This window comes from Eublepharis macularius, chromosome 9, assembly GCF_028583425.1.
Source record: "Eublepharis macularius isolate TG4126 chromosome 9, MPM_Emac_v1.0, whole genome shotgun sequence".
NCBI lineage: Eukaryota > Metazoa > Chordata > Lepidosauria > Squamata > Eublepharidae > Eublepharis > Eublepharis macularius.
This window is the reverse complement of record NC_072798.1, coordinates 90,305,261-90,326,753: the sequence shown is the minus strand read 5'-3', so window position 1 is coordinate 90,326,753 and position 21,493 is coordinate 90,305,261. Positions and strand designations below refer to the sequence as shown.

At 42.2% G+C, this 21,493-nt stretch overlaps 1 protein-coding gene across 1 annotated transcript in view; it reads left to right on the top strand.

The window, feature by feature from the left end:
- TAFA5 (TAFA chemokine like family member 5) overlaps positions 1–21,493 on the top strand; it is a 484,368-nt gene that overhangs the window by 202,787 nt on the left and 260,088 nt on the right. The gene's annotated exons all lie outside the window — the stretch shown is intronic.

Here is a 21,493-nt window from a genome sequence, read left to right as displayed (position 1 = left end):
GGTGCAGTCAGTTATAGCTTCCCTTTCCTATTGTCTTTTTATTGTATTATTTCTCTCCTTGACATGACAAGAGACCCACACATTGGCCTGATGAGACTGCACCGCACAGGGATAAGACTTTGCCCTGCAGGCTACACTTTAAATCTGCAATCCATGTTTTAAAGACTCGGGTGAGGTCATTTCCACTGCCTGCATTATCACAGATGGACCTCTGATTTATGCTTCTCGTTCTTGTGTTGAGAGATATTTCAAATGTTTCCTCTATTCTGGGACTTCTTCTCTTTTCTTTTTCTCCTTTGAGCAGTACTTCCAAGTGATGGAAATAATCCTAGACAGAAATGTCAGTTGTAGTCATAAGTTTTGGCCTCTCACATCCGCCTGTTCGAAATTATAATTAATACAGAAGCAAGGCAAAAGGGAGGGAATGGAGATTGAAAGTCAAAACTCCAGATAGCTTTTTAAGTACAATGGATAATGTAATCCGGGCGATTTATGATCCTTAATGCATGAAGATTCACTTTCTGAAGTTTATTTGAAGATTTCTTGAATGGTTATTTTGGATTTTCTGGGGACAGTTTCTCAAGATCTAAGGGCTGACTTCACAGGAAAGAAGTCAAACGTCAGCACCTCTATGCCTGTTCACCAGATTAAAGCAAACTGCATGATGGCATCCGGATATTTTTCTGCAAGAAACAAAATATTCATGCACAGATGCCAAAATATAACTGGGCTTCTGTGTTAGTAATTGAAAGGAGAATGACTGTCTATGTATTGTTGAGGAACAAAATCAGTGAAACAATTTTCCTTTCAAAGAGCCCCTAAACCCAAAGGTATTTGGGAGTAGCAGGCAGCTTTAGCTTCTCTGTAGGAAGAAATGGACCCCCCCCCCCAGTCTCTTCACCTCTTGTCCTATTATGCTACTTTATCAAACTGCTTCCATTTAAAAGTAGACTATTCTGAATCAGAGAACTACCTTGCTCTTTGGAACTGGGAAAGCAACAATATGTACAGAATTCATTCCACTTCTCTAAGACATAGAATACGGCTAGTGTTCCTGAGCACTTTCCATCTTTAAAGCCCCCGTTGTCCTTGTCATAACAAGCTTGTACCACTTTTGGAAGGAGCAAGGGGTAACCTTTCCTATCCTTGTTTCATTTTTAATCTGCAGACCACATGGAGATTAAATTACCTAGACATTCTTGGCTGTAATTTTATTTCCCATACAGACTACCGCTCTGTTCCAAGTTACAGAGAATTTCACGGCGCTTCACGATTCCCCTAAAATAGATGAAAAAGAAATCTTCAGTGTTATGAAGTATTAAAGGATCATAGAGAAAGTTATAAATCAGAAGCACAAAAAGTTTCTGAAAAGTGGTTTTTGGTAGATGTGCTAGGGAAAGAATAGGTTCTTATGAAATTGAATTCTTGAGTGGCAGCCATGTTAGTCTTTTGGAGCAAACCCTACTATTAGGATACCTTAAAAACAAATAATTGTGCCATAAGGTTTCATGAGTGGAAGACCACTTTGGCAGATACATGAAATAAGTGGGATTTGCTCAATGCCCCAATGCATTTATTTGTGTTGAGAGTGCCGCAAGATACTTAGGAGTTTTGTTTTGTTTTTAAGTGAAATTAAGTATTAGTTTAGGCTTTGTGTTGATCCACAATATCTTTAGCTTGTGTTTCCTTTAAGTTAATGGAAACATAAAATACATTGGGTTATATCTAACCATCTTTTCCTCCATAGTACAGCCCCCATCTTGCATGTCTTTTGTACACACTGGTTCCATGATTCTTACACTGATTCTTACACTGATTTCAATGGGCTTAGATTGGAGTAACTCTTCTTAGGATTAGAGGTGGGCACTAACTAGGGGGGGGAAATGAACCATGTGGTTCACGGTTCGTCCCATTTCACGAACCACAAACTTTCACGAACTTGCCTCAGTTCCAAAACTGGTTCGTGATTCGTGGTTCGTGGGGTTTAAATATCCCTTTCCATACTGTTGGGGAGATCCCCAACAAGCAGCTGATTTGGGGTTTAAATGCCCCTTTCCCTGCTGCTGCCCTCCCAGGCATGTTTCAGGCTTTGCCAAAGGGAATAAAAAACATGCAGATGATGGAGGTTGAAATGCCTCTTTCCCTGCTGCTTCACAGTGGCACAGAAAGGCGCATTTCACCCCTGCAGGCTTGGATCAGCTGCTTGTCAGGGAGATCCCTAACAAGCAGCTGACTCAGGGTTTAAATGCCCCTTTCTCTGCTGCTGTGTTCCAGCTGTTCTGCTTCCCATGTTTGCAGGAGTTTGCTTATTCCCTGCTGGCTTTAAAAGTCAGGAAAGGGCTAAATGGCTGGTTTTCCCTTCCTCTTTTGAGGTATGCACACACACACTTTTTTTTAAAGGCAAGAAAGTGTTGCAACATTGTAACATGGCAACATGGCAACATTGCAACATTACTGCACTTTCCTCCTGGCTTTAAAAGTCAGGAAAGCATTAAATAGCTGCTTTTCCCACCCTCCCAGGCATGTTCCAGGCTTTGCCAAAAGGAATAAAAACCAAGTGTTTTGCACAGCCCGTTGAAAACAAAGTGGCAGATAACTGCTGCTAGCTTTCCTGCCACTTTGTTTCCAACGGGCTGTGCAAAACGCTTGGTTTTTATTCCTTTTGGCAAAGCCTGGAACATGCCTGGGAGGGTGGGAAAAGCAGCTATTTAATTCTTTCTTGGCTTTTAAAGCCAGGAGGAAAGTACAGTAATATTGCTATGTTTTATAGATTTATTGGTGCCAGGCTGTCTGCAGTGATAAACCGAAAACAAACAAAACGAACCAGCCTAAAGTTCGTCCTAGTTCATCAGAAATGGGCTCTGATGAACTGCTGGTTCCCGAACCACAAACCAGCCCAGTTTGGGACAAACCTTCATTCATATTTCAGTTTGTGCCCTTCTCTATTTAGGATTGCACTGTTAGCATGGGTTTTTGGGGTGATCAAAGAGAATGCTTACTTTTTTCTCGCTAGCAGAAAAGCTGCTAGCGCCAATCCTGTAATTTATGGTAATTTCATATAGTCTTTGTCATAATATTATGAGCTCCAGATATCTTCTGTTTGAATCATAATACTTTGGGCTTCTTCCACTGTTTCGCCCTATACTGAATAACCGACCTGGGAAACTCTTCATATTGGGAAACTCCTAGGAGAATATATGTGTCTGCCCTGTTTTAGTCTAACACATGGATATGTCCCATCAGTTCTTCAAGTGGAGCAGGTCACTTTTAAAGACAACGTTTAAAGGCAGCAGTTGTCCCTTATATAGATTATATCAGAATTGATGTTTTCTGCAGAATAAGAGTAGAGAGGCAATTTTTCCCTTGTCTGGAACAAATGGCAGTAATTCCTCTTTCTTCCAGATTTCTTCTTATTTTCCTGCCGCCAGCATGAGGTTATCACAATTGTACCTCTTACTGTGCTAAAGCAGACTTATGCTCCTCTGTGTCCATTAAGCTCTGGCCTGGATGGCCCAGGCTAGCCTGATCACATCAGATCTCGGAAGCTAAATAGGGTCAGTACTTGAGTGAGAGACCATCAAAGAAGACCTGGGTCATTATGCAAAAGCAGGCAATGGTAAACTACCTCTCTTACAGTGAAATCCTAAGCAGAGTTACACCAGTCTAAGCCCATTGATTTCAGTAGGCTTAGACTGGAGTAACTCTGCTTAGGATTTCATTGTTAGTCTCTTGCCTTGAAAACTCCAGCAGGGGTTGGTATAAGTTGGCTTCAATTTGACAGCACTTTACACACACAAGTCTATTAAAGTCAATAGATTGAAGGTCTACTCCAAAGTCCCTTTTTTGTCCAATGGGGCTTACTTCCAGGAACATGTGTTTAGGATTGAAGCCTTAGACGTGTGTAATTCTATTTAGGATTACACTATAAATCCGGTAAGCCTGAGAATAATAATAATAAAGAGATGTCAAGTTGCAACTTACAGAAACCCATCATAGGATTTAAAGGCAAGGTATGAACAGAGATGGGGTTTTTTGTTGCCTTGCTGTGCATATCAACCATAGTCTTCCTTGGTTGTCTCAAATCCAAGTACTAACCATGGCCAACCCTGACTAGTTTCCAAGCTCTGAAAAGCTCAGGCTAGTCAAGGCCATTTAGGCTGTTTAAGCCTGAGAAACCAAGTTAAAATATCTTTGTAATGCCTTCAGGCTGGATACAGGGTGGTGGAAACGGAACAACATACGGGTTGGGTAGAACATTTTTCAAATATTAGCAAGGCATAAAGAGAAAACTAAGCAAAAAAGAAAGACCTCAACAAACCTCCCCAATGCTTTGTCTATTTTCAGGAGGCATCTCATTTTCGCCTTCCCCACAATGTCCTCTTTCCCTTCCCTGTCCACCCCCATAGCATCTCCCCTTTTCCTGCTTTCTTTTTCCCACCCACCTTTTCCTGCACCCTGTCTTCAGTTTTCACTCCTTGACAGCCTCTTCCCTAATCATAGTAGATACTTGCAAGGACTTATGGGGGATTTATCACGTTGTTTCCCCTCCCCCACTTCCCTTGTATGACTTGAGGGCACTCTCCTCGGTTCCCAAACTGCCCCGGTTCCCAAACTGTTTCATGTGGTTCATGAAAATATTGCTTCCAGGGCAGCAGAAGGGCCGTCGTCACACGGGCTTAAAATTAGCGCGAAAATTGCGCAATCTACCGCAAAATTCCCACCTTATTCTGGCACTGTTGCGAGTCTGAGATTTCTCCTCTGGTCTCAATTTTCGCGCTATAATCTGCTTCCGTGTGACCATCCGGCATCGATTTCTATCCCATAATGACGGAATTTTCCCTTTCTTATCTTGACCCGTTATCCCAGACGCCCTTTCGCGCTCTCCTGCAGTGAGCTCCTTTTTTTTTTTAAAAAAAATGTCCTTATATCGCTATAACGTCATAATATTATAAAAATACAAAGCAATGAAAGAGTGTTCTTTCTATGCTGCTCGAGCAGCATAGACCGAAAAAGTCTTTCCGCTGCCCTTCGCCTCCGACGGAGGGATTGCAGGTGTGCATGGCACAGAGTGAACGTGCTCTGAACCATCAAAACAACCAGTTGGGCCACCAGAACTACAAGTTCACTCGGTGGAGCCATGGTTGAGTCTTCGGCGATGGGGATCACGTCAGACAGGGGCTTTTCTCAGAACAAGAGTATATTTATGGATGTTCAAATTAGGAAGAAAAACAATCTTAGCCAATGTTCAAGCTGCTTCCAGGGCGGGAAAACTTGGCCAACCTATCCTGCTCTTTTGGGGTTGGGCTAACGTTTGGTTATAACGATGTAATGTCGTTATAACGCAATAAAGCGGGAAAAAAATAAAAAAAGGGGGGAGGAGTTTTTTCTGTGCCCGTTCAAAATGACGGCACAGAGCGCTACGGTGTGAACAACTCGAAGCGGGAGGAGACGGTATTTGACAAAAGATTGCATCATGGCGCCGATAGGAACAATAGTGCCACATAATGGAAATTTGACGGAATAAACACCCGTGTGATGACGGCCAAGGTCTACAGAATAGTGGTGTGAGCTTCCGGTTTCCCCCTTTTAAACGCCAGTCACTTTTCAGCTGATAGGAGGGGAATCCCTGTTGGCTGCAATAAGCTGCTGGCTGCTGGTTTATTTATTTATTTTATTTCACTTATATCCCACCCTCCCCACGAATGGGCTCAGGGCGGCTCACATGAGTCATGCAAGTCACGTACTATTAAGTAGTCCAGTGGTTGCTTCTGGGCCTGGTGAAGGATTACCAACCTCCAGGTGATAGTTGAAGATTTCCCAGAATTACCACTGATCTTCAGGCCATATAGATCAGTTTCCCAGGAGAAAATGGCTGCTTTGGAGCATGGATTCTGCTGAAGTCCTTCCTTTCCCCCACCTCCACACTCTGCAGGCTCCCCCCCCCAATCTCAAGAAAATTCCCAACCCAGAGTTGGCAACCCTGGCCTGATCCCAATGAGTCTTCCTTCAAAGGCCAAAACTGCCATGGCAAGGGCCCTGTCCCCGCCTGCTGCCTTTTGCTGACAAAGCCCAAGCCTGGAATATTGGCTGAACTGTTACGGGTGCCTAACACCAGCCACTATATGGTTAAAGTTTTTATATTTTGCTGCAAACCTGGGGCATTTTTTAAATGTGTTGGAAGATCCGTCTTATCTGTTCATGGCTCCAGTCTCTGTATTTAAGTATCCATAGATCAGGGCCTCTTAATATTAGTATATAAGATGATAATATAATGTGTTACTTAATTATATGCCATCTCTCCAGAAATCTGGCCAATGCAATAATGAAAAAATACACACGAGTCTGGTACAACAGTGGCACAATACACAAGAGTGCATTATATGCTTAGAATAAATTAGAGATATAAGTGTTGCTTTAGAGAAATGAGACGTATTGTTGATTGTGCCAGTAATTTGAGGCCTCTCAAAAGCATAGCTGGGCCAAGAGAGAAGCTACCGTAGTAAAAAGTAATCATAAAATCATAAAATAGGGAACAATGCATTACAGGAAAAAAATGTCCAGTGCTCAGCTATTTCTGTCATTTCCGTAATTACTCCATTCTTTTGTAAAATGTACTTATTTGAACATGATTGATAAAAGCAATAGAGATCTCTAGGTTAATAATTGGTTTTGGTAAAGAGGCTCTCAAGTCCCTAAGTAATAATTTAACTCCAGACAATGTCCATTGTCCAGCTTTTCTAATAGTCATGAGTGGGTAGACTGTTCAGGCTAACAATAAAAGATTTTATCATTCAAGGTATGGTTAAAAATGAGTTTCGATGACATTTTAGAAGAATTGATTGAGATGTCATTATATTGTATTAAGATTGTATTAAAAGGGGAAAGAAACAGAATCTGAAAGTAATTCCATGACGTGTTCACATATTGTAAATGATTGTTAAGAAACTTAAGCAAAGGTGTGTGGATAAAAAGCGAGAAGCTCTTTGCCGAGCTGAATAAGACGTATTCACTCATAATTTTCTGATGGAAGAAACTGTTAAGTAGTGGGTTCAGACTCTGAAGAGATTTCAACAAGCTCTTTGTTCAGCAGGAACATCTCTGAAACACAGGCAGCAAGATGCAAATATTTATACACAACTTCAACCCCCAAACCACGCCCCCAAGCTTTGTTAACACCGAATAAGAATCACCTATCTAGAAGCCCTTGTTTGCATCAACTATATACATTTTAACTTATTTACAGCATAGCAATTGGTCTTGATTGTGCCATTATGATTGGCTGCTGCCGGCGCTAACAACCAATGACAATGCAGACTTCAGGAGCCTTGTTTGTGATAGAAGCTCGAGCAAGACATAACAGAAACCATATGCCTCTTACAGAGCCATCTGGGCCAGTCTGCAGAATATTTTATTGTCATCTCTCTTCCGCAGACCAGTAAAGCCCCAACCTGTGTGGCAGGATGTGCTTCTGTTATGTGAGAGAACTGCTAGTGGTCTAGGAGAATGATAAGAACGATCCCGCTGACCCCAAGACCCCCTGAGCCCACCTTTCTAGCCTTACCGTCATCCTGTCAGCCTCTAGTGAGAAGGGTTTATTCTTCTGCTGAGTTTGATTGGCTTATTCAGTTGCTTGAAATACAGTAGAATTCCCTTCGCTCCAAGGAGGCTGCCTCTTGGGTCTCTGGGTGAGGCAGTGTTCTGTTTTTTTTTTTTTTTTAATTATTTATTTGATTTCTAGCCACCTTCCCTGCAAGCGGGTTCAAGGCGGGTTACAACGATACATATAAATACAAAAGACAGAAACATTTAAACACAGTAAAATCATATCCCAAGATGGAAGCCCACTTGATTCTTCCCTTCCAACGATACAGAGGGGAGAAAGGGGGGTGCAAGTTGGTATCATCCCATTGTGACTTCACTAGCCTAGCTGCTGGGTTTTTAACTAAACAAAATTTCTCAGCAGTGTTCAAATGCAGCCACACATAGGCATGTGGAAAGAGCATGGATTATCGCAACCAGGGCCGTTTCCACACGGCTTACCTGAAGCCAGGCCATGGCGCAACGTTTGAGGATCATGCCGGGGAAAATGCAAAATATACTCTTCTTCCTTCAAAAAAGGAGGCATATTCAGAACAGCATCTATCTATCTATCTATCTATCTATCTATCTATCTATCTATCTATCTATCTATCTATCTATCTATCTATCTATCTATCTATCTATCTATCTATCTATCTATCTATCTATCTATCTATCTATCTATCTATCTATCTATCTATCTATCTATCATCTTATGTATATCTAGAGATAGAGAAAGAGATATAGATCTTTCTCTTCTGAAGTGAGGACTGCTGATGCCCACTTTCTAATACCCCAATCTCCTTCTCTTCACACATCAATGCTTTCCTTCAGGCTTCGATTGAATCGTAAGGTCTCCACAGGCAGTTTTTCAACCATACCTGTCCAGGGTTCTCTTCAGTGTCCAGAGCCACCTCCCTGTTCTCTCCTGTCTCCTCTCCTTAGATCTCTGTTCAGGTTGGGATCCTACTATAACAGCGGTAGCACAGATGAGTATTTACTATTCAGCTAAGTGGTAGCTTTAACTGAGCAAGGCTGGGTAGAGATCTTGCATGGAAGTCATGAAAGGAAGTGTCAGATCAGAGCACAGCTAAACACGGTGCTGGCTTAAATAATGCAGTTGGATCTGCTCATGGTGAAGCTAGAGTATGGTTCCATATGGCAGTTGGAGTACGCCGTTGTGTTGCCTGTCTTATATCAGGTGAGAGCTGGTGTTGTCTTTGTCTTTCTGTTTTATCCAGAACCAGGTGGGAGCTTGCCTCAAGACTTGTCTGTTCTGTCCAGATTCAGGTGAGAACTGGCATCTGGACTCTACTGTTTGTGTGGTTGTTTGTCCTTGTGTCATTTGCCTGCTGCAAATATGTTTGAAGGAGCACAGTAGGGCAGGGGATGGTGCCATAATTAATAGGGTGTGGGATAGAGGGAGAAACAGTGGTGGAAGACGAAAAAGTAAGGGGGAGGGACAGAAGACATTGGTGGGCTGAGCCCCTTCTTGTTCTTCTTCCAACCAGGATAATGGTGGTGACCATATTAACTCCCTACTGGGCTATAATTTATGCAACAATTAACTTTTCTTTGTCAAAGCTAAGAATTCGTGCATTTACTATGTCTGCTCAATGCAACATGGTGAAAAACAATTGTTCATTAATGATTTTTTTTTTACACAAAGTATAAGATCCAACACAGATGCTGTTATATTTTTATTCCAAGTATCTCTCCAGGGCAATTTCTCTAAATCCTCATTAAACTCTTAAAATGACTTTCTTTTTAAAATAAGGCTAAGGTCAATGCAGTTGTCTAGCAAATTTTGTAACGCTGTTTGTGGGAATTCATAATTCCTTGTATTGGAAGCAAGGCTGCTGTTGATGAGTATATAAGTACATGTAAGGACTGTTTTAATAAAAACTAGTTTAGGTATTATTATAGGAAACTCAATAATTTTTTGCCCAGTTGTGAATTGTTCTGAAAAGCTTTATTTTACTGCCTTTTTGGTAGTATATTTTCAACGAGATTCAGTGCCAATAATGTCAAAGGCCTAGTTAAGTTCCCCACAATAATTTTGTCATTTATGCCTTCTTACATGGCTATATTTAAACTGTACACCCCAATCCAGCTCAAGTTGTGTGTGCTACAACTGCATTCGTTGTGTCGCATGGTGGACACATCCAAATACATGTTCCATTGAAAGGAATAGAATGCGGCTAGACAGTGCCTGCACGCTAGAGATGGGCACGAACAGCAACACGAACAAAAAAAAAGCCACAAACAGCCCAATCTGCTGTTTGCGAACAAGCTGTTCATGAGGCCCCATTCTAAATGAACAGGTGGTCGTTGCAAGCCTCATTTGATGCTATTCGTTGCTGTTTGTCAAGCCAGACAGTCTGGCACCTGCAATCAATTCCCTTGGCAATGTTGGCAGGGATTTTCTGAACTCTGTCTGAACTCCTGCTGTTGCCCTGCAAACCCCAATCTAAATCTAAGCCCAATTTAGCTTGATAGGCAGGTCTTCCTTCCAAACATGGAGCTCTAAATTTGTTACAAGAAAGCAAAGACCTTGGGGGAGGGGGGGCTCCCAGGTCTGGCTAGTCTTTGCAGACAGTGGAGAGGGAGAGAGACAGCTGTTGTTGGCATTTTGATAGAGAGTCAGGGAGAGTGCATTGGACCTTGAATTTTCTTTGTGTGTGGTGGGATATGGATCTACCCCTTCAAGTTCCAGGGCTGCTGCGAGGCTCTGGGGCTAAGCTATGATTTACTATTGGTACCTTTCCTGCTGCCTGCTTAGGTCAGGTTTCTGGGAGTGGTGCAGTAGGGATCTACCCCTTCAAGTTCCAGGGCTGCTGCCAGGCTCTGGGGCCAAGCTTGACTTGGATGATGGCTGGAGGAGAGTCTGCTGGCCCCCCACGAACAGCCATCCATGAACTTGTTTGTGAACAGGGCTATGTTCACGGTTGTTCATGAGTCCCTGTTTGTGGATGGCAACAAACAACAAACATCATGTTGTTTTTTCTGTTCATGCCCATCTCTACTGTACACCAATACAGAATTCATTTCCATTCATGGTAGCTAATCCAAAACCTGATATTTGTGTGAAAGCTTGCATAGACTGCCTTTGCAGAAACACTGTGATAACTGTAGTATATATTATATATAAATAACTGAAGATAGACATTTATGGAAAAGAGCAAGAGTCCAGTAGCACTTATAAGACTAACAAAATTAGTGGTAGGATATGACCTTTCATGAGCCACAGCTCACTTCTTCAAATACAGCTAAAATGTGAGGCCATTTGTCCCTATATCTTGGAGAATGGAGTGATTGCAGAAGCCGAATGATAATAGCCGGTGAATGACAAAGGCAGACGTAATCGAATAGGATGGAGTATGCAGAGGGGTAACCCCAATCCAGCTCTCTGCATACCCCTCCCTATTCAATCACGCCTGCCTTTGTCATTCACCGGCTATTATCATTCAGCTTCTGTAATCACTCCACTCTCCAAGATATAAGGACAGGCAGACTCACATTCTAGCTGTATCTGAAGAAGTGGGCTGTGGCTCACAAAACCTCATACCCTACCGCTAATTGTATTAGTCTTATAGGTGCTGCTGGACTCTTGCTGTTTTCTACTGCTACAGACAGACTTAACATGGCTACCCATCTTGATAGACATTTACATCTTGGCTGTTTCTCTAAAACTTTTTTGTCACTATATTGTTTGTATGTCATCTTGCATTATGATTAATTTATGTATCATCTGCTTAGGACACAGCATTGTCATCGTCACACCTCAGCAGTCCATTGTTATATGAAAGAAGAAGACTCCTTAGTAAGCTGTATTCTACTTGTTGTCATGTCAGCAAATCGCCACTTGACTTTAATAATGATTCTGACTTTCAGGGATAGAAGGGTCATTTATTGCCCGTGCTTTCCCAAGTTCTACTCAGAAAGGGAGCCTATAGATTTAAATGCAATAATAATATAGTGCACCAAGCAGAGGCTATTGAATCATTCTGCAGACGTGCTCCAATGAGTAGCTGGAGTATCATCTGTATTTGTGTAACATATTTTATCTCAGGTTACTACTTATCCCTCAAATGCATCAACTGGCTTTGACTCTGATTTGAACAATCCTTTGGCAAATATACAATGCGAACCCACCCTAAGGAATTTTATGAATTCTAGCTAGTCTTCTCTGGTTATCATGCACTGCATTTCCAGAATGAAAGAGAGTCTTTAAAGGGGATTTCTCTAAGCCTCCCAAATGCCCGTCTTTTATGCAATGCCATCGCCCCCACCACACACCCACACTTCTCCTCCCAAAGGAACAAGTTACATTGTCAGATAGATTTAATTGCTGAAAGGGGAGTGCTTGTGGTGAAAAGCATCCCACTTTTCAGTTGATCCCAAAACTTATTAAATTGTTTATTTTCCCCTTGAAACCTCTCAAATGTTTTACCCAAAGCAAGATGTTTTAAAAATGCCAGTTTTTGATGAATTTTTTAGAGCAGTTCTACATATGATCTTACCCAGGGCGTTTTTTCTGGCAAAAGAGGTGGTGGAACTCAGTGGGTTGCCCTCGGAGAAAATGGTCACATGGCTGGTGGCCCCGCCCCCTGATCTCCAGACAGAGGGGAGTTTAGATTGCCCTCTGGGCTCTGTCTGGAGATCAGGAGGCGGGGCCACCAGCCATGTGACCATTTTCAAGAAGTTCCGGAACACCATTCCACTGCGTTCCAACTGAAAAAAAGCCCTGATCTTACCTTGCATCCCTTGATAGAACTTCCAGACAGCATATATGACCGAGACTGTTCTGTCCAAACCCTCCTAATCCTTCCCTCCTCCACCAATCCTGAAAACATTCATGGCTTTTCAAGTCGCAAGTCAACCTATATGGAATTATAAACGCCGAATAACGAGCATGATTGTTTAGCTGTAGAAACATCAGCTACACGGTGTTTTGTCAACACTCCTGGCTCAATACAAGGATAAGATAGATTGCATAGCTGAAAAGGTCTATTCATCACTTTTGTGAGGCCCCATATTACCGTAGCATAGTTAGGCAGTTGTGAGAATGAGAGATTACAGAAAGAGCCAAAGATGACGAAATGGACAAGGCCACTATAAATTCAGTGCTCTGGAATTAATATCTACACTATACTGGGCTTGTGTGGGTGAAACCAATGACATCAATTACTTCCTAAGCAGCTGAACATTCCATGCCATTGCACCAACTCAGCCAAAAATGGCTGCAGCCCACATTATCTGAGCAAATTCCCATTTGGATGGGAATAAAATATTATATGGAGGATGTAGAAGGACTGGGGGAGAAGGAGGCTTGCCAGCTCTCCACCCACAGTGAGGAAACCCTTGCCCCCACCTGCCACTCACAAGCCCTGCTCACTTGGCCAGCGGTGGGAAGGTGATGGGGGGGGGGGAGAAGATCTGTGCACGTTCCTGCACTCCGCTGTCACATCGGAAAATAACATCAAATGAGTGATTTTTAATGAACTGGGCTTTAGTACAACTCACAGCTCCCATCAGTTGGCTTTTTACCCCAAAACAACAAGAGTTGGTTTTGTACCCCGCCCTTCACTACCTGAATCACATTCCCTTCCTCTCCCCACAAGAGGCACCCTGTGAGGTAGGTGGGCTGAGAGAGCTCAGAGAGAGCTGTGACTGACCCAAGGTTACTCAGCTGGCTTCAAGTGGAGGAGGGGGGAATCAAACCCGGTTTGCCAGATTAGAGTCCTGCCACTCTTAACCACTACACCAAACTGGCTGTGTATAGGGTGCAGGGCCTGAGCAAGGGGAGTTCGAATATTGGGTAGATGACGAAGGTGTTTTATGAAAAGAGAAGAGGAAAGGGATTAACCAGAGAGCAAGTTCTGGAGAAACTTCACTGTACTTCAGATCAAGAGGCTCTGAATTGTATTAGATATGTGAGAGAAACACATATCTAGCTGTGTGGATAAACCTCTCTTGGTGGTCCCCGGCCCAAAGAGATCCGCCCTGCCACAACTAGCATCAGGGCCTTCTCAGCCCCGGTTCCTGCCTGGTGGAACTCTCTGTCTGTGGAGACCCGGGCTCAGCAGGAATTTTTTTCTTTCCGCCAGGCCTGTAAGGCAAAAATATTGTGCCAGGCATATGCCAAGCTGTGAAACCAGCCTCCTAGCATGGGGGTGGGGGTGGGGGTGGGGTTACCCCCTCTTCTGTCAGCATCTAATAGTTGGCCATCTGGCCCCACGGATTGCTGTTTGGGTTGTGCAGTATGTGTGCTGCTATGTTTTAGAAATTGTTTTATATATTTATTGATGTTTTTATCTGATTTTAAAGTAATATGTTTACATATTTTACATATATTGTATTCCGCTCTAAGCCCGTTTGCGGGGATAGCAGATTAGAAATATAATAAATAATAATTAAAAGTGTAGCTTGGGACAAGTCTCTTGGCTGCCCAATTGGTTTCTGGAAGCCTCATTCCTGTAGGTTAGCTGGTAGTTCGGGCCAGCATCATCTGTGGACCCCCCTCAACTTTGGGCCAAAACACCTAAAGTTTAATTGAACATTCAATTAACATCTCACAGAGGACATCTCACAGAGGATGTCCATAGTCGGAAGGGATTTCCATCTGTGGTGTGGGAGTTCTTTGCCTTCCCCCTCCCACAGCAGCCTAATATGCCACCAGAAATGCTGCGGCGGCGGAAAGGGCACCCCAGGGATCGGTACTGGGGGAGTTATAGGCCCACAGCAAGACAGTGGACTTAATAGAAGTTGTCTACTCCCTTTCACCTGTGGCATCCAAAGCACAGTTTCATGTCACGTATTTCAACTGATATCCACGTTTGGTAAATTTAGACCCTGATGAATGAAGCTTTTCCTGCCAACCAGAAACCTTTTTAATTGGTCAGAAAGGAAAGTCAAACTTTATTGCTATTTTCATATCACGAGTGGTTTTCAGATGTCGAAAGGGTGAGTAGATTCCTGCCTAAGACCTGGCTGGTCATTGGACCCTGCCCTTCCTGGGGCAATAGCTCTGCGTGAAAAACCAACATATCTAGCAAACTCTGCATGTCATCTGCAGCTCTTTTGTGGAAAAGCCTGCCATTCAAACTGGCTTCAGAAAAACTGGCAGTACCAGGTATAGATTCCAGCTGTATTCATAGCAGGGCACTGATTTGTCGGCCTGTGGTGTCATCAAAAGGCAGTCTTGTTGATTATATCATACAGCATCTTCTATTCTGCCTTAAAACGTCTCATATTCTCTGGGCAGAAGAGGCTGCCTCTGATAAACGCTGCCTTCTAGTTCCATGGTCTGTGATCATTGCACTGTGGATCAAGTGTGTTTAAAATAGCCAGTTTCCATTTTTTTTCTAAAAAAAAATCTCTCTGTATTAATTAAGTTCTCAAAATATAGGCCTGAATGCATTCCAGATTTTCTGGTTACCTCTTGCAAGTAACATTTGGAGAGGAGTTTAGTTCTACAAAGACACATCTTTTCAAACTTTTCTCTTTGTGAAGTGGCTCTAGGGTTAGTACAGTAAAATAGGATTCCTTAAAGAAGTCTTTCATTCTCACCCACGCTATTGCTTTATCCTCTTCATGGATCTCTGTTAGTCTCTGTTAGTTCCACTGCTTTTTATCGCAGTTGAAGTTCATCAGATCTGTTCTTTGCTTGATATGTTCTATGATACTCTCAAACAACTTACAAACCTCGAAGGTTATATTATATAATTTTTTATATTTTTTAAAAATTTTAAATTCAAACAAAAGTGCAAGTGCTCAAATGTCATAAATATACTACAATAAATACCTAAAATCCAACTAGTCTGTCACAAATAAATATTCATAAATGATCATAAATATTCATAAAGCGTCCAATCCTTCCAATTCACTTTAAGTAATTAATTCCAATTTCCAGAGTTGTAAACTATAGTTTCTTTGATCTTGTTCTCTTTCAAAGCTGTTAATATCTGTTTGGAGCTTGAAAACTGTGTGGAGTATCCTCAGATGCCAACATTGCCTAGTGGTTGCAGCTGAATATCTTCAAATGGCAACACTGCCCAATGGTTACAGCTGAAACCACCCAAAAATTGTGCTGTAAGAGCCTGACAGGTGCCTCCAGCCCGCTTTCCCGCCTTGACACTGTCCCCCTCAAAGGTTCAAATCCACATGCCAATCACTCCAACATCACCATACTCATTTCCCGGAAACCAAAGGAGCTGCTGGACCACTGCTATGAGGCAGCACTGTATGAAGAAGGTAACCATTTTTTCCTCTGCAACTTTTAAAACAGTCACATAACATTTATGACAAACTCATTTTGAGCAATAGCCCAGTAGCAGCTATAAGACTAACAAAATTAGTGATAGGGTAGGGTATGAGCTTTCATGAACCACAGCTCACTTCTTCAGTGTGGCTCATGGAAGTTCATATCTCATACCCGTATGGCTCACGAAAGCTCATTCCCAGTGAACTTCCTTCCTGTTCTGGTCTTTCATTTACAAGATGTTCTTTGCTGTTCTGGTCTTCAATTTACAAGGACATCTGTGTGATATCAGCTAGGTGTACTCTTTAGTGCACAAACTGCAGCTCAATTCAGAATCATTTTGGCACCTTTGAGCTTTTCCAGCAATTTTACGTCCTTAAGAGCTTTTAAAGCATTTTCTTAAAGTTCTCTAGAAGCTCATGATCTGCACTTTATCCAGTTGCGTAATCAGTTTCAACTTTGTCTCAGAATTTTATTCCAGTTTTTTTTTTGTCCAAGTTATGAATACTAATATCTCCAAGAGTTTGCTTTCAGCAAATTTGTATGTTGAACCAGGTAATTCGGAACATGGGCAACAAAACTACTTGCTATGGTTTTGGTGAAGTGCATTTTTCTGCCACAATATACACCAAACAGGGATGAACTGATCAGTTACCCCCTGCTGTTTTTTAAAGATTATTATTATTATTTCTTTAAGGTATGTTTTCAATAACATTGTATGAGGTACTATGACCTGCTACTTGTATTTATATTCAGAATCTATGTAGCCTTTCCATTTCCCATCATATATAGGAAAGGCTGGGTTGGAGACTATTTCCACTCCTGGTGGAGCTCTCCCAAAGTTCAGTCTTTTGGGGACTTAATCATAACCAAAATTCAAAAGATAAGAGGATATATATTTCCTAAGCTCCCTGAAACAACCCTTCTTTGTCTCTGGGAGGATCCCACAGTTCTGACTGTCAGGAAAAAATGGTTTTCTACCATGCTTTATGCTGCAAAAATGTTGCTAGCATTGTCTTGGACACAAGAGAAGGTTTCATCAGTATCAAATTGGAACACGACATTTTTATCATGGATAAAATTTCTGATTGTCTCCACTCAATTGAAAACCCACAGTACCAGTCGACCTTTTTTGAGCAATGGTTACTCTTCATAAGATATGCATGCATAATATATATATATATTAAAGCCTGTCTAAGCTGCATTATAGATTCGTACTATTCTTTAGCACAGCTGTTCACAGTGGTGGTGCCTTGTGGGCACCATGGTGCCTACCAACTGGTTTCCTGCTGCCCAGTTAGTTCTTCAATAAATGCCCCATGTCAGCCATTCTGTAGTGATGCCTACTCCCCATTCTCAACATTGCAAAGTTCAACAAGTTTGGGGGATGGGTGCTTCAGTAGCGTCCCTGTTATCACTTGCGAATTTACACTGTTCTGTCACTTCCTTCGCTGTTCCACCTTACACTTCTGAAGTGTTGCACAGGGTATGTTTTAAGATATGTGGCAATAAATTGAACTAGGCAGTTGTTAGTTGTACGAGAAAAGGAGAAGCAAAAAAAGCTAGTTTTCACTTGCCTGGTATGCGTGAGCCTGTGTAGCAGGAAACTTCAGAGGACTATGCTAAGGGATGTAGACAGGGCTTTTTTCCAGGGGGAACGCAGGGGAACGGAGTTCCGGCACCTCTTGAAAATGGTCACATGGCTGGTTGCCCCGCCCCCTGATCTCCAGACAGAGGGGAGTTTAGATTGCCCTCTGTGCCGGTCAGCGGCACGGAGGGCAATCTAAACTCCCCTCTGTCTGGAGATCAGGGGGTGCGGCCACCAGCCATGTGACCATTTTCTCCGAGGGCAAACCACTGAGTTCCACCACCTCTTTTCCCAGAAAAAAAGCCCTGGATGTAGATGTATGCATTTAATTACACCAACAGAACTGAGAAAGTGGGTTAGCTATCATAATATGGGTATGGTTTATGCCCTTTGCAAATATATAGATCTGCAGTACTTTCTGTTTAACAAGTTGAAGGTTCTGCAGTTTCCCATTGGTTTCCCCTTTAAAAGCAAGCCACATATCAAATAGTTTCAGAAGATATAGATGTGAGCAGAACTTATTTTTTACCTTCTTTCTGTTTATATTGCAGAACTATTACTGTTTGGGATGTCTTAGAGAATATTATATCTCAGTGTTGATCACAAGCTGAGTTGGAGTACTGCTCCATCTCGCCCAATGTTGGCTGTCCAATAGGCAGTAGCAGCCCCTGGTTTCAGGCCAAAATCTCCCCCATCTCATCTCACCAAAATCCTAGGGATGCTGGGATTTGAACTTGGAATCTTCTGCATATAATGTTGGGGAAGCCACTCAGATTTTCAGAGTTCTATTATCACCTACAAAGCAAATTTACTGGGTATTTTTTTCCCTTACTGCATATTAAAAAACATACCGAGTCAGATTTGACATACAGGCTGTACACTTTTTTATTTATAACTCAAGAGTCTCTTTGGAATTTTGCAGAACTGGAATACAAAACAGGGCTTAGCTGTAGCTGAGAATTTGCCTTCTCTGTAAGATTTCTGAAGATGCAAAATGAAAGGTGCTACCTTTTTATATAAATAGAACATTTCCTTTCATTCTTCCTACTGTATCCCCAGTGAGAGATTTTGGCTGCTCCCAAGTATTTGTACGCTATGTTTTTGATACATTCCTTTACCTTCCTGCTTATCCCCCACAACACATAAATACGTTTTAAAAAATACATTCTTGCTTGCTTGCTCACCCTCCTATGGAATCCCATGACTGCTGTGTGTAAGAGTGCTTTATCATACAGCTGTGCCAAAAGTAAAGGCAGAATGAATGAGATGGAGATTGAAGCCAGTAGTCTGAACCAGTATTCAATCACTGCAGTCGTGCCGTTTGCCTCCTGAATGCTGATGAAGTGTCATGAATGGTCCCATGTACTCGCATTCCAATATATTTCAGGCAGTAGTGATTATGGCTTGTACTCGGCTAAAGCTTGAGATAAATGGCAAAGCCTTGCTTAGCAACAGAAAGCCTCGTCTTATCTCGCCTGGGACCGCTAACTCAAGAATGTGCGTTCCTTATAGAAGGAAAAGTTACAGAGGAAATTTACTATAGGTTCATTGCTTTCCAAACAGTCGACAGTAACACAGAACCTAGTGGTTCAAAAAGCCAAGGATTTGCTTGTATAAATAATTGCTTTCTTTGCTTATGTAGGTAAACCTAAATGTTCCTTTCTCATAAGCAGCTGTAGCTGGTGGCAGCTTGGCTTTGAAGGTTTTGTTTATGTAAAGAGAGTATATGAAAACTGAAGTTTCCCCAAGACGGAATGATCGCTTATCTCTTTTAATTGCAGCTTTAAAGTATTTTGCCTCTGCAGCTTGTTGAGATGTAAACTTCGCTTAAGCTATAATAGTTAAACATCAAATACTGGGATGTATCGAAACAATTGCGGGAAGAAAAGTAGTTGATTGCAGGCCTTCCAACGTGTTCAGTGAATTTTGCATGTGGGCGCACACACGCATGCATGCACACACACAAAGAGCAATATGATTTCAGTGTGAATTAACCACCTTGCTGCTGATATCTATTTTTGATCTCCAGAACAGGGCAAAAGTAACGAGGACTGAAACAGAGGCTGGTTTTTTTATATATAATAATGCACTCTGCATTCCTATTTCCTATTGACAATAATGCACTCTGCGTTCCTATTTCCTATTGATAATAATGCAGTCTGCGTTCCTATTTCCTATTGACAATAATGCACTCTGCATTCCTATATTTTTGATAATAATGCACTCTGCGTTCCTATTTCCTATTGATAATAATGCACTCTGTGTTCCTATTTCCTATTGATAATAATGCACTCTGCGTTCCTATTTCCTATTGATAATAATGCACTCTGCGTTCCTATTTCCTATTGATAATAATGCACTCTGCGTTCCTATTTCCTATTGAAAATAATGCACTCTGCGTTCCTATTTCCTATTGATAATAATGCACTCTGCGTTCCTATTTCCTATTGATAATAATGCAGTCTGCGTTCCTATTTCCTACTGATAATAATGCAGTCTGCGTTCCTATTTCCTACTGATAATAATGCACTCTGCATTCCTATTTCCTATTGATAATAATGCAGTCTGCGTTCCTATTTCCTATTGATAATAATGCAGTCTGCGTTCCTATTTCCTATTGACAATAATGCACTCTGCATTCCTATATTTTTGATAATAATGCACTCTGCGTTCCTATTTCCTATTGATAATAATGCACTCTGTGTTCCTATTTCCTACTGATAATAATGCAGTCTGCGTTCCTATTTCTTGTACGCCAGAATGGAGTCCAGGCACCACAGGTGTGACATTCACTCCCACAGTCCTTGGAAATCAGAAGTACTTACTCAGGAATGTTTTGCCAATTCTAATTAGGCGCATTTACTACTTGCATTGTGCAAGGTAACCTATTTACCCCCAAGTACATTTGCCTTGTTCTTAAAAACCTCTGATCATTGCAATACTTCAATCTGTTTCATATTGCCATATTGTCTAAAGATCTAAACTCAAGTCTGTCTCCTTGGCAGAGTTGGTAAGTGTCTGCAGGTGTCAAGGAATAGTCAATCCTTGATGACGGTGTACATACTAAGAAGGAGCTGTAGGCGAATCCTTTGCCTAACTTCTTTGGATCTTATTTAGTCTCCTCGCTGCCATGTGTGCGGCTTACTTCCCAGTGGGTGGGAGAAGCAAATATTACTCTAGAAGCTGCAGGTGTAGGAACAAACTTCTGAATAATAAGGCTCTATACCATTATCAGAGAGATCAACCTAAGGAAAGGAGGATAATGACATTTTCACACATCCATATAGTGTTGCCAGTCCCCCATCCCTATCCTCCCTCCATGCCCGCTTACCTGGCTGGTGGGGGGAAGCGTGCCACGCAGGTGCACTCCCAGGTGGCGCAGCATGCTCCCATGAACTGCAGCCACCCGATTCAGGCCCATTTTGGCCCAGATCGGCTCCTGCACTCTGCAGTGCCCTGTTCCGGGCTTGAATCAACCCGAATCAGGCCTGATCCTATCGGATTTTGCCCCCTGCAGAGCATGGGCGTGCCCCCAGACAGCTGTGTGATGATGTCACTTCCAGGAAGTGACATCATCATGCTTGTTGGGAGCATATTCGCACTGTGTGTGCATGCATGCCCACCAGCAAGATAAGTACCAAGCCTCCAGCCTCCCACCGGGAGGTTTGAGGGGGACTGCTAACCCTATATTCATATAAAACAGAAGAGTACTGACATTTTGGCTGTGTTCTCTCTTGTGACTTATTCCTCAATGAAGTAGGACCTTTTATCAATTAGTGCAGGCCATTCCTGGCATTGCCTCAGGGCAAAGGCTGGGAGATTTTGGTTGTAATGCTTGAGGAGTATAGAATTTGAGTGTGTGATGTCACTTCCTGGTAATGATCTATGCTACCTCCTCAATTTCTCTGGTCTTTACCGTAGAGTCCATTTTTCTCCACTAATCCTCTGGGTTTAGAAACTGGGGTGCACAGTTAACTTTTTTAGGCAGGTAACTGGGAGATGTGATTATAGGAATAACTATGAGGAAGGTCTAATGCTGAAATGAAACCCAGAACAAAGAAACG